This window comes from Daphnia pulicaria, chromosome 7, assembly GCF_021234035.1.
Source record: "Daphnia pulicaria isolate SC F1-1A chromosome 7, SC_F0-13Bv2, whole genome shotgun sequence".
NCBI lineage: Eukaryota > Metazoa > Arthropoda > Branchiopoda > Diplostraca > Daphniidae > Daphnia > Daphnia pulicaria.
The window spans coordinates 3347895-3358845 of record NC_060919.1 but is presented as its reverse complement, the minus strand read 5'-3'; the positions used below and the strand labels follow the sequence as shown (position 1 = coordinate 3358845).

The window sequence follows — 10951 nt, the reverse complement described above, 5'->3', positions numbered from 1 at the left end:
CCGATTGCGAAACGTCAGCAACAGCGCAATTTTCGCTCTTTTTCAACCATAAATGAAAATGTTCCAGATACAGTGACGCCAACCGGAGATGCAGCAGCCGAAACCAACACAAATGATGACGATTATCTTGAAATCGAAGTGTCCGATTCGGAAACAACTGACATGTCAATCATGGGCGAAACAAATAATAATAATCGTGAGCCTATTAATGACCAACCGACTGCTGGAAGTTCCATCGACAATCCGGTCCCTGGCAATTCGCGGACCTTTAAAGTAGTAAGGTGCACAATTGAAAAAAAAGCTCAAAAAAAAAGAAGATGGATTAGCTGAAGATAACATTTCTTGGATCATAATTGACGAAAATGGAAGAAGGTATAGTCAGCAGAAGGTTTTCGGAATTTTTCAATGCACAGCCAACGTTGCGTCCCTCAACAAATCAAACTACAAGAAGTGCAGAGGAACAATTTTCGTGAAAGATCTGAACGTAATACTGGGGGAATGGGAAAAAGACAAAGAAAAGAAATTCACGTTCGAAGTCCGAAATCTCCACGAGGAGCACTTGACCAGCAAGAGGAAACCAAGCGAAATAGAATCGGACACTCCAACAACGAGTAGCAAAAGAAAAAAGAAGACGTCATATTAGAAAAATTAGATTAAGACATCTTGATTTTCTTTACCTCTTAAATGGGGCCTATAACTAACTCCCATTATCTGTTTGTTGTTGTGCCTTCTTCTGTGAAAGAAATTCGATGATGAGACTGAAAGCGACAGAGATGTATGTTATCTTCTGTCCATCACACAGAAATAATTGCAAGAAATCATATTGAAACAACTCTTGGATTTTTCTAATAATTTTCAATAAGAATAAATATGTTTGGTGGTCTGGTATATTACCTAAATAAAGATTACCTATTTTGAAATTCTGATTTTGTAAGTGTTAACTCATGAAGTGTGCTGTCTCTCCGAGATTTGCATGACATCTTCTCATATGGGAAGGGAGAAGGATTCCCCCAAGGTCCTTGAGAAGCTTCACTGCAGGTTGCATGTTGGTGTTGATTGACCTACAGAAAACATGAAAATCCAAAAATTGTTTTGTTTCTCAACTTATTCTCTGGTCAGTAATCTGTGACACTCAGACTGTCTATATAGTGGCGTGTTAGACAGTGATCATAGCCTACGTACAGAGTAAGGGGGGGGGGGGGGAAAGAGCGTGTGGATCTAACACATTTCCGAATCCGAGATTGTATTGGATTTAAACCTAAGGGCGTGATGAATGAGGAATTTTCAAATGAAATATGTTTATTCCAGTTTATTCGCAAACGCAATGGCTTGTTTACATTTGTTGTTGATGCATTTGTCTGCTGTTATTAGTTATTTCTGTTGCCGCCATGGTGCGTTGTTGTTCTTATTAGCTATCAGCTGTGTCGGCTGTGTGATATTATCAGTCTTGAAGAAGTGTTTTAGTTTTAACTGTTTGTATTCCAACCTGTATATTTTGTTATCGTGTGCTTCTGCGATAGGGAGGAGATGTCATTACGTAGAAACGTTGTTGAGTGGATGAAATGAATGAAACGCGTGAAATGTTTTTTGAAGCCCGACTGGCTACGTCACGTCTTATGTTTTTATGGCTACTGTACTTGTAACCGTGTTTCACTTACGTTTCACGTAACTATCACATGGGAAAGAAAGGGCGGGAATTGCAATAGAACAAGTGTTTCCTTAAATCTCTCCCCCACCTCCTGTTGCATCTCCTTACGGTCGTTTCGGTCATTTTACGTTTTGGAATGAATCTCGAAAAAGGAAATATGTAAAGAACATTAGCAGGAATCTCAGTTGTGATAACTAGCGTATTCAAAATTAATGATTGACGAGCACAGCTCTAATAAAAACTTGTAACTGAGTTATTCAACGTGGAACAAAGTGGAAACGCTTATTTATTAACTTGTGTAAACGAAGATCAACGTGATATAATTTTGGTGTAATTCGAGATCGAAGACTAAAATAACCATTATCAAGAACTATCAACGAGAATGTGGCGGCCTCAAGTGTGACAATGTGCCTTCGCTGATTGCCGCCAGCATCAGAATTATGTCGCCATTGCCTAATCATCTTCAGGAGGTCTATCAACTTAATTCGAATTCAACAAAACTGTGAGTAGTTTATTTTTTATTATTATCGTTTTGATTATGTCGCTCGATTGATTGCTGTTTGCTGGACCCAATTTTAATGAAGAATGGGTGCGAGCGTCACCTTTTACTTTGTTGTTGGTGTGCGGATATACGTGACTACGTAATCGAACTCTCAACATATTTTGTCGCGCTTTTTCTCATTTTGAAATGGATCTCGAGGAGGAAATACTATTTCAAAAATCAATAAGGAATGACAAGAACAGAATTTTGTAGAGACAATTTTATCGAAAGAAATTTATATTGAAGGCATTGGTGAATAGCCAGACTAGTGACTAGTGAGTAGTGACTAGTAATGAAAAGCCAATTTAAATGAGCCAAAAATGTGACCAATTTGAAATTCATAAAAAAAAATAATAATAATAAAAAAACAATTTAGAAGAAGGTAAATTACTCAACAGACAGTTAAAACAATTCAATAAAAAAATGGAATTAGACGAAGGAGACCCACGAAAACGCCAACCTTCTCGTCATTTTTGGGGGTCATTTTTCTTCTTCCGGTTTACTTTAGTGTAGAGAGCGCCAAAGGTGCTGCAGACATGCGGATATCCCAATCATTAATTCAAGAGCCGGCACAAGAAGAGGTGGCAATCCTAGCAGGGTCATTCTTGCCATAATACGTCCGTCTTCCAAATAGAAATCGATGGCAAATATGTGCAGATTTGGAATGTTGGGCATCTTCATTTAAATAAAATTTGAAAATTGATTAAGAATACTGTTTACCGCACAAACTGGTTGAATTGGTTTAGAATTGATTGCAGTAAATTTTACCTTAAAAGAATCTTGCTGGTGGATGTGTAAAGAAACAATCAATGCGTAGAGACTGTCGAGACAGAGATCCTTCTCGTCAAAGATGCAACAAGCAAGTGGTAGTGTAATGACAGTGGCGCCCACCCTTTATACCGCTGGGTGCGCATTTGAAACTTGGCGCTATCTCAAGAAACGTAAAACGATACGAATTTCCCATTCCAAACACTATTGATAGCATCGTACCGTTGAAAGGGTCTTCCACCAAGGCCGTCGGGAGTGGGGTTCCTCGAAAATATTACAACGTGAACACGCATAGTTCCGCAGCCGGCGACTAAAACCAACAGTTTAGTGCAAAGAAGCTAGGAAAATCAAATAATTTCTTACATCACCCCGATTTTCTTGTATTGTTAAAATAGCACGAAATACTAAATGTGTAGCTGTATCTATCGCACACAAAGAATTTTAAGCTATGCAAGTTTTTTTCATATTTGAATCTAAAACATGTTGTACCGGGGGCCGCCGTGACTCATTATTGGCACTATAGGAAGCGCTGTAGCGCGAAAACGTAGAAATGGAGTCTTAAGGAACGCGCGGGTTGGGTTTTGAGTTTGAAAACATTTAATCTTGGTGGGCTTGGTGGAGGTGAAAAACAATAACGATCATACAGAAACAGTTCTGGTTTATAATGAAAACGTAAGTAGTAGTCGAAATTATGCACTTGTATATAGTCAGTGTCAGGGATGATCTTTTAATAAAAGGTATTTCATTACCATTATGATTCCGCACCGTCGAGAACAGAGAGAACGGGAAAACCCAAAAGGAAAATGTTCTCCTTGCCAAGTGGCTCCATTTGGCCGCGTTTCGGCGTTTCACGTGATTGACACTTGCTCACAATCGTTAAACTACTTCGACATTCAAATCATGATTGAATCCTGTTATGCAGGCGCTACCCCAACACTTTCGATTTCTGTAATTGCAGCTGGTGTCGAATGTCAGGATGAATTTATTAATTTATTTCGGCTTATCGGCGATTTGCCGATAAGCCAACGAAAGAAAGGAAAAAAAAGTACGTAACTTCGTACTGCTGGTACAGTCATTTAACGTTTCAACGCACCTTTGAAATCGGCGATGATACCCCCTTTTCCCGATTATTTCCTGTAATTCACCACGTCTTAAAAATGATTTCAAGTAGAAAATTTAAAAACAACAACTGTGCAAATTTAACTTGTATTTTTAAACAAAATCATTAAGGCTCTCGATCACATCGCTTTCCATGAGATAAGTTTATCTTCGAGGAATAAACGGTGCGGCCAACGAGACTAATCCACGCCAAAAGTATCGGGCACATACAAATATTCCGGCCCCGAGTTCGGCGGCAGATACCGTGATGGGCAGCGATTCTAGCAGTGAAATGTGTGTTAAGATGCACTGGTTTTCCCACACAATGCGGATGGAAAGCATGGGCAGCAATGGCTCAGGCATCTTGACTGTTGAAGTAACACAAATGCAAATCTGATTAGGATCAACGTTTATAATAAAACCGGTTGGATTATGTTGTAAGGGGAAAGAATTAGACGAAAGTGAACTCAGGCTGAAGTTTACTTACAGTAAATTTGTTGGAAAGGCGATGAATAAAAACGGTGGCGTGCAGTTATTATCTGATTGCACGAAAATTAAAGAGAAGTCGAAATCACCTCCGTTCAAGGAGATGGCCAACGCGTGAATGATTTTCTGTGGGGTTTTATGAATGAACTGAATCCTCCAGCAGTCCCGTCTACGTTTCGCTTGCCCCTCCCCTTTTTGAATTCTTTATCAGTTCACGTTATATGACGTCACAGACACTCACTTGACAGCACGCCAACCTCCCCCGACGTCCCCTTCTAGTTGCCTGCCTCTTTTTTGAGGCAAGCTTTCGCACTTTACGTTCGATATAACGATGTACAAAGAAAGGCTAAATATGTTTAGTATTTATTTCTGGTCGTTACTTTTGTGTACATTAGTCTGACAGTATTCCGTGATGTGACGTTACTTATTTCAAACTTATACGATCAAGTGAGAAAAAGTGTGCCGCTTTTAAATTTGCATGATCTTGAATGAGAGAGGGATTCCCCCAAGGGCGTGGGAATAATATTGGCCTTCTTTCGCCACCTGATAATCATCAAAATGCAGTTAAATGAACAATTGCAAGTGCACAAATGCATGCATATACCGTAGTATACGTTTTTAGTATACGTTTATCCCTGAGGTATATTTATATACGAAGGTCCTTAACAATATAGGGTGTGGGGTATAGGGGGTAAGGTAGTAGTAGCTAGTAGTGAAATTCAGAGGGTTTAATGTCCATTTAGTTATCCTTTATACGTTTCTTCCCTGAATGACCAATCGTCACCAAATTTTGTACATAATTCTGTCAAAATTTGATACATGTCCTAACGGGGTTTCATTTGTTTTCATTACTGTTTTAAAAATTTAATTTGCGTACTTGTTACCTAGCTGGTTGCCGAATCCTAGGCAGTGAATTCGCTTTTTTTGCGTAACCTTCCAACTGTCAGTGCATGCTCAGCAGTGTAAACAAAAAGAAAAAAAAGTTTGGATCTTCCCTAGCAAGACAAGTTTTCTGCTATGGGAGTGGAGAGTATTAATTATTTGATTTGGTTTTTGTTGTTCGATTTCGATTTCGTCTTTATTCATCTTTTTACTTTGTATTTTCCCACTTTTATTTTTTTAACCCTTTTTGTTTTATTATTAACTCTTTTTGTTTACTATTTTTTTCTTGATTTTAATAAATTTGGTTGTCAGTAAAATTTCTATGCCTCCTTTTTTAACAGTTAAGTCATCAACCAAGAAGTTGAGGAACATTTTAAAAATGTTAGATTATATTCATTTTGAAGCTCTGGGTCATCTCTCCCTTCTTCCTCTCTCCTCTCCTCGCCGTCCTCGGTCATCAAGATCTTCTTGCGGTCGTGAAGAGTTACCACCGATCTTCCACTTCCATTTACCTCCGAAAGCTTATTAAGAGGAATTTTTCAAAAATTACAAACTTAGTTTTCTTTTCCGACTTGATTGAGATTCGAACCCCGAACCATGCGAATGGCAGCCTGGGTTGATGACCATTAGACCATCATTGTTACATTAATAGAAGGGATAAAATAGGTATGATGGTAGTTCACTATCTATTAGCCAAGACTCATGTAATGCAACATGTGACCGCATGATATAATTGTATTGTTATTATAGTAATAAGTGTTACTTTAACTTAATCTAAACATGAAGTGCGACGTGGGGTAGTGGGGCGAATCCTCCGCCACACCTAAGTCGCACCACTCATAATATTATGAGTGGTGCGACTTCGAATATTACGAATATTATGATAATATTGACAGATTATTAGTCAATTAGTTATTAAGAATCAATTAATTTAAGAGAATAAAGGGAAACAAAATTTTCCAAACATAATAGTATGTATTTATCTACTATTTAACCTTGATTTTCTGTCTCTTTAACGTTTAAAAACATTCCCGAAGGACATTACCGAAAGAATCTTGTTACTAATACACCATGCAACGGGTTGAGGTTGACGAATCGACGTAAAATGCGCGGACCAATTTGCGCGGATTGTTTCTTGCGCGCAAAATACAAGGGCCGTTCAAACGACTTTGAGATTTCATTACCTCGGGACTAGTAGTTGTTTTCTTTTTCCAATGTTTGTGTGAAAGGATTAGACTTTCGTAGAATGTGACGATTTGTATGACGAAACAAATAACACTTAATGATGCCAATGTAATCAATTCTTCTAATTGATCTTCTAATGACATCATTTACAATGACAAATTTCTTTGAGTGACACAATGATAAATAATTTTCTCCCTCTCTTTACATCTGAGTGTAGGTACAAGATTTAAAAAAATATATGTTTTCAAAAGAGGTGACGTTGCTTTTAAAAAATATTATCTCGACAATTCTCCATTCTATTCGGCTTTATTTTCTTTCAATTTTTTTATCCGTTTGTTTATTCTTTTAAATTTGCATTAAATCTAGTTGCATCTATTGCTATTTATTCGCTAAACGCAAAAAAATGCTTATTTATTTAATGCATTTGTCTGCTACAGTAATTTTTTTATTAGTTTATGTTTTTTTCCGCTATGATCCGTCACTGGCGTTGGCGATTAGTGCTGATAACGATGACTCCTGATTACTTTCTGACATGGCGGATGACTGAGAGTCACGTTGAAATGGTTGAATGCTGAATTAAGTTAAATATTTCGACTTTCGAGATGTTCTCATAGTTGATGTGTGATTTAGTGTAACAGAAATGTTAACTGTTGGTGTGCTAACGCTTAAGATTTTGTGCTGTGCTACTGAGAGTGACGTCATTACTTAGAATGTTGTGGAATGGATGGCATGATAGAAATTCTTGCAGGGGTTTTCAGTGCCCCACTGCTAGATACATTACATTCAGTGGCATTCACTCTATACTTGCTGCTACTGTAATAGCTAGCACGTGATGGTTACGTTTCTTCGCATCTACGTTTCTCACGTGCAAAAGCGAGGGCGGGAATTTAAAAGTTTATCGCCGGTAGCTATCGTAAAGAACACGCGTTGGATTTTCTCGTGTTGTTACCATAGTGCACTGAAAATAAATGACAATGTGCAGAGCTCTGACGAAATATTGTAACTGAGTTATTTAACGTGGGAAAAAGTTTGAACGGTTATTAACGTGAATATAGAAAACGAAAATCAATGTGTTTTAATTTTGGTATACTGTAATTCGACTATGACTAACATCCCTAATATCCACTATCGTGAACTATCAACAGGCGTGTGCCCAAGCAGTTAAGCGTGACAAGGTTATACAATTTGACTTCGCTGATTGCTGCCAGCATCAGAATTTTGTCGCCGTCGTCTAATCATCTAAACAACTTTACACGGAAGATTCGACAAGACTGTGAGTAATTGCTTTTTATCATTATCGTTTTGGTTGGGTTTTATTGTTTCATTGATTTCATTTTCATTGGCTGAGGGTGTGCAAAGATATAAGAACTTATAATTTTTGGTGCGCTTTATACCGCGATATATTTGTTTCTCCGTGACTACGTTATCCGCTCTGAGCAGGAATAGGGACTTTGAGGATTTTTTTTTCACGTTTGAAATTTATTTCGGAATGGAAATTATAGAAGAAAATAAAGGGGTAAGGAAATACAAGAAAGGCAGTCAAACTATTGGGAAATAAAGCTCACAATTTGAAATTCGATAAAAGACAAATTTAGGATACCAATCAAGTTCAAAATGCTAGAAATGAACTTTTATAATAATTGTTGGGTAACGAGAGGGTTGATAAAACAATTGGAAATAAAAATGCTGGGAATCTGGGATGAAACATACCACCAGCGAATTGTATGCCAATTTTCTCGTCATTCTTCGCCCAATTTTTCTTCTTATTCCGGTTGTTTAGTATATTAGAGATCGCCAAAGGTAGTGCAGGCTTGCGGATATCCCGATCACCAACTGAGCGGCGGGCACAAGATGAGGAGGCGATCCGATGAGCAGAGATATTCCTGCCATTAGCCGTCCATTTTCCAAATAAAAATTGATGGAAAATATTTGCAGATTTGGAATGGGCATCTACAATTTTTATTTTAAAATCAATTAGGAATCATGTTTGCCGGGGGAAAAAATGATTAAAATGTTTAGAATTAATTGGAAGCTTACCTTAAGCGCTAATGGTATAGCCTATACAGAGAAATGGTACGCGAAAGGTTCGAGACTCGATTGCTTTGAGTAATGTTAGAGGTCAACAAGCGAGTGAGCAATCGACCATAGTATTAGTTCCGCTTTTATACACGTTTTAGTTATACGTAGCGTGATAACAACCGCAAAACTCGTTTCTACTCTTTTTCGTTTCGTTATCTCGAAATAGCATGGAAGTGAACAAAGTTCGAATTGCGATTATAAATTTAAAAAAAAATTCTGGACACTTGGCCAGTTCAATTGCACGGGCTTCCCCCTGTAAAGAGATGGGACTTCTTTACAATAAACTGGCTGAAGTGGCAGACTATAATTGACGTGTGTCGCTATTGAAGGGAGTACAAGAAGAGAGCGAGACACATGTTTAGGGTACAGTGTATATATAGTGAGATTAATGGGTGGGGTAATTAGACTCGCTGGATCGTGTTCTTGGTTGAGCTGGACCAGCGAGTTGGCTGAGCTGGACCAGCGAGTCAGTTGGGCTGGACCGGCGAGTCAGTTGGGCTGGACCGGCGAGTCGGTTGGGCTGGATCGCCGTCTTGGTGTGCTGAGTTGGCACGCTGAGTCGACATGATGTGTTGGTGTAACGTCACGGCTGTGACGTGTACGTTGGTGGTGCTGGCCATCGCCAATGCCAGCAGATCGGGTTCCCTGATAGTAAATTATTCGATCGAACGTGAATACACCAAAATTGCGATATGCTCTGCGATAAGCGCGGAGTAGCACAAAACACGGTGTATTTTTTATTTTTACTGCCGGGGTTCACCAACGATATGAGTAGCGTGTTTTTTTGTGGCAACGTGGTTACGTGCAATTGGGAGACAAGATAAACGGCGAAGTGGAAATTCCTTGGAAAATTCATAACTGTTTCATAGAGGGTCCAAACTTGTATGTGTAATAAGTTGAATGCGATTCTGCCTTAACATCATGTGTTTGACATCTATAAACGAACTTACAATTTTTTTTTTAACATTTTCCCGAAAAGAGTTATTTTCAAGCGAACCTTGTCAACATCTTTTTTGCGATTTAAACCGAGAGTGTGGTTGAAATTTCCCGGAGCTCCGTAATCTTGAATTATTTAAAATATCTCTATGTTTGATTGTTTGGAAATAACAATTAAGGGCAGCAATCAGCCTAGCGTAACGTGATTCTACGCTTTCCACTTACGTGAACCGATATTGAAAAAAAAAATGACGAGTCACAATTAAACTGAATAGGAAATGTCTGAATATACTTTCTAACGCTATTATTTTCAGATGCGACTTGATGCGTCCATTTCGTGAAATAGGCGGAAAAAAATGTTACCCTAACACCATGGCTATAGTGATACAAAAACCAGCAATATTGCCAAAATAAATTTGAAAAATTATTTCAATCGAAATCAACAAGAAATCTATATACCTCAATGATTCTCTATTTCTGTAACGATGGGCAAATACTAATACAAGGCTTATTTATTATTTATGTCAGTGTTTCGTTGCGTCACATCACACAATTTTCGTTTCTAAATTATTTTCATTATTATTTACTGGCTGCATGATACGAAAGTAAAATAATCACGTAACCAGTTTACCTTATCTAATCAGAGACAACAGTTTAATACAGTGCAGGTAAAATAGCTGTATAAAAGACGGTTGACGTGAGCAGTACGCAATCACTCTCGGTTATCACTGGGGAAAAAGAGGAAGGAGTTCCAACTGCTATTCGTTTCCTCAATTGTTGGGAGCGGTTTTTTCTCTTATTTTATTGAGTATATTTGTTGCGCTGCCGTCTACTTTCTACACAGACTGTAAGTAATTCATTTAAACACTCGTTAAAACATATACGTATTAACAATACTGCACTTGAAGTTTTCCTATTTTTGTATTGATCCCGGTGTTGCATCGGCCGGCATCGGCGTCTATCGCATTCAAAAGTGTAAAATGTTTCATAATCACATTTATTTTTAATCGTCATTATATTATTATAGCATTCAAACGTCTTTTTACGTTCTTTGGCTCGAGTCGAGTATATGAATGGAATCTATTGGTTACACCAAAGATAAACTGGTGGGACTGCGAGTCGTGCGAGGTCCCGACTGGGAATGGGACACGCAGGACGGCGGTGAAGGATTTGTCGGGACTGTTGTTGGTATTGTTGAAAATATACAAAAATCCAGGTAAATATGTACATCAATATTAAGACAAAAACAAATTAGATCTTAGGAATGGATTCTTTGTGATAGGAGGGTAAAGGTGCGATGGGATTCAGGAAAGGAGTTTATTTATCGC

The 10951-nt window shown here is 38.2% G+C and overlaps 1 long non-coding RNA gene across 1 annotated transcript; it reads left to right on the top strand.

Moving 5' to 3' along the window:
• The first annotated feature begins 7138 nt into the window (after positions 1–7138).
• Positions 7139–10137, top strand: LOC124350411. The gene is made up of 2 exons (XR_006920917.1): positions 7139–7881; positions 9938–10137. It is a non-coding gene; the product is annotated as an uncharacterized LOC124350411 (long non-coding RNA).
• The last annotated feature ends 814 nt before the right edge of the window (positions 10138–10951 follow it).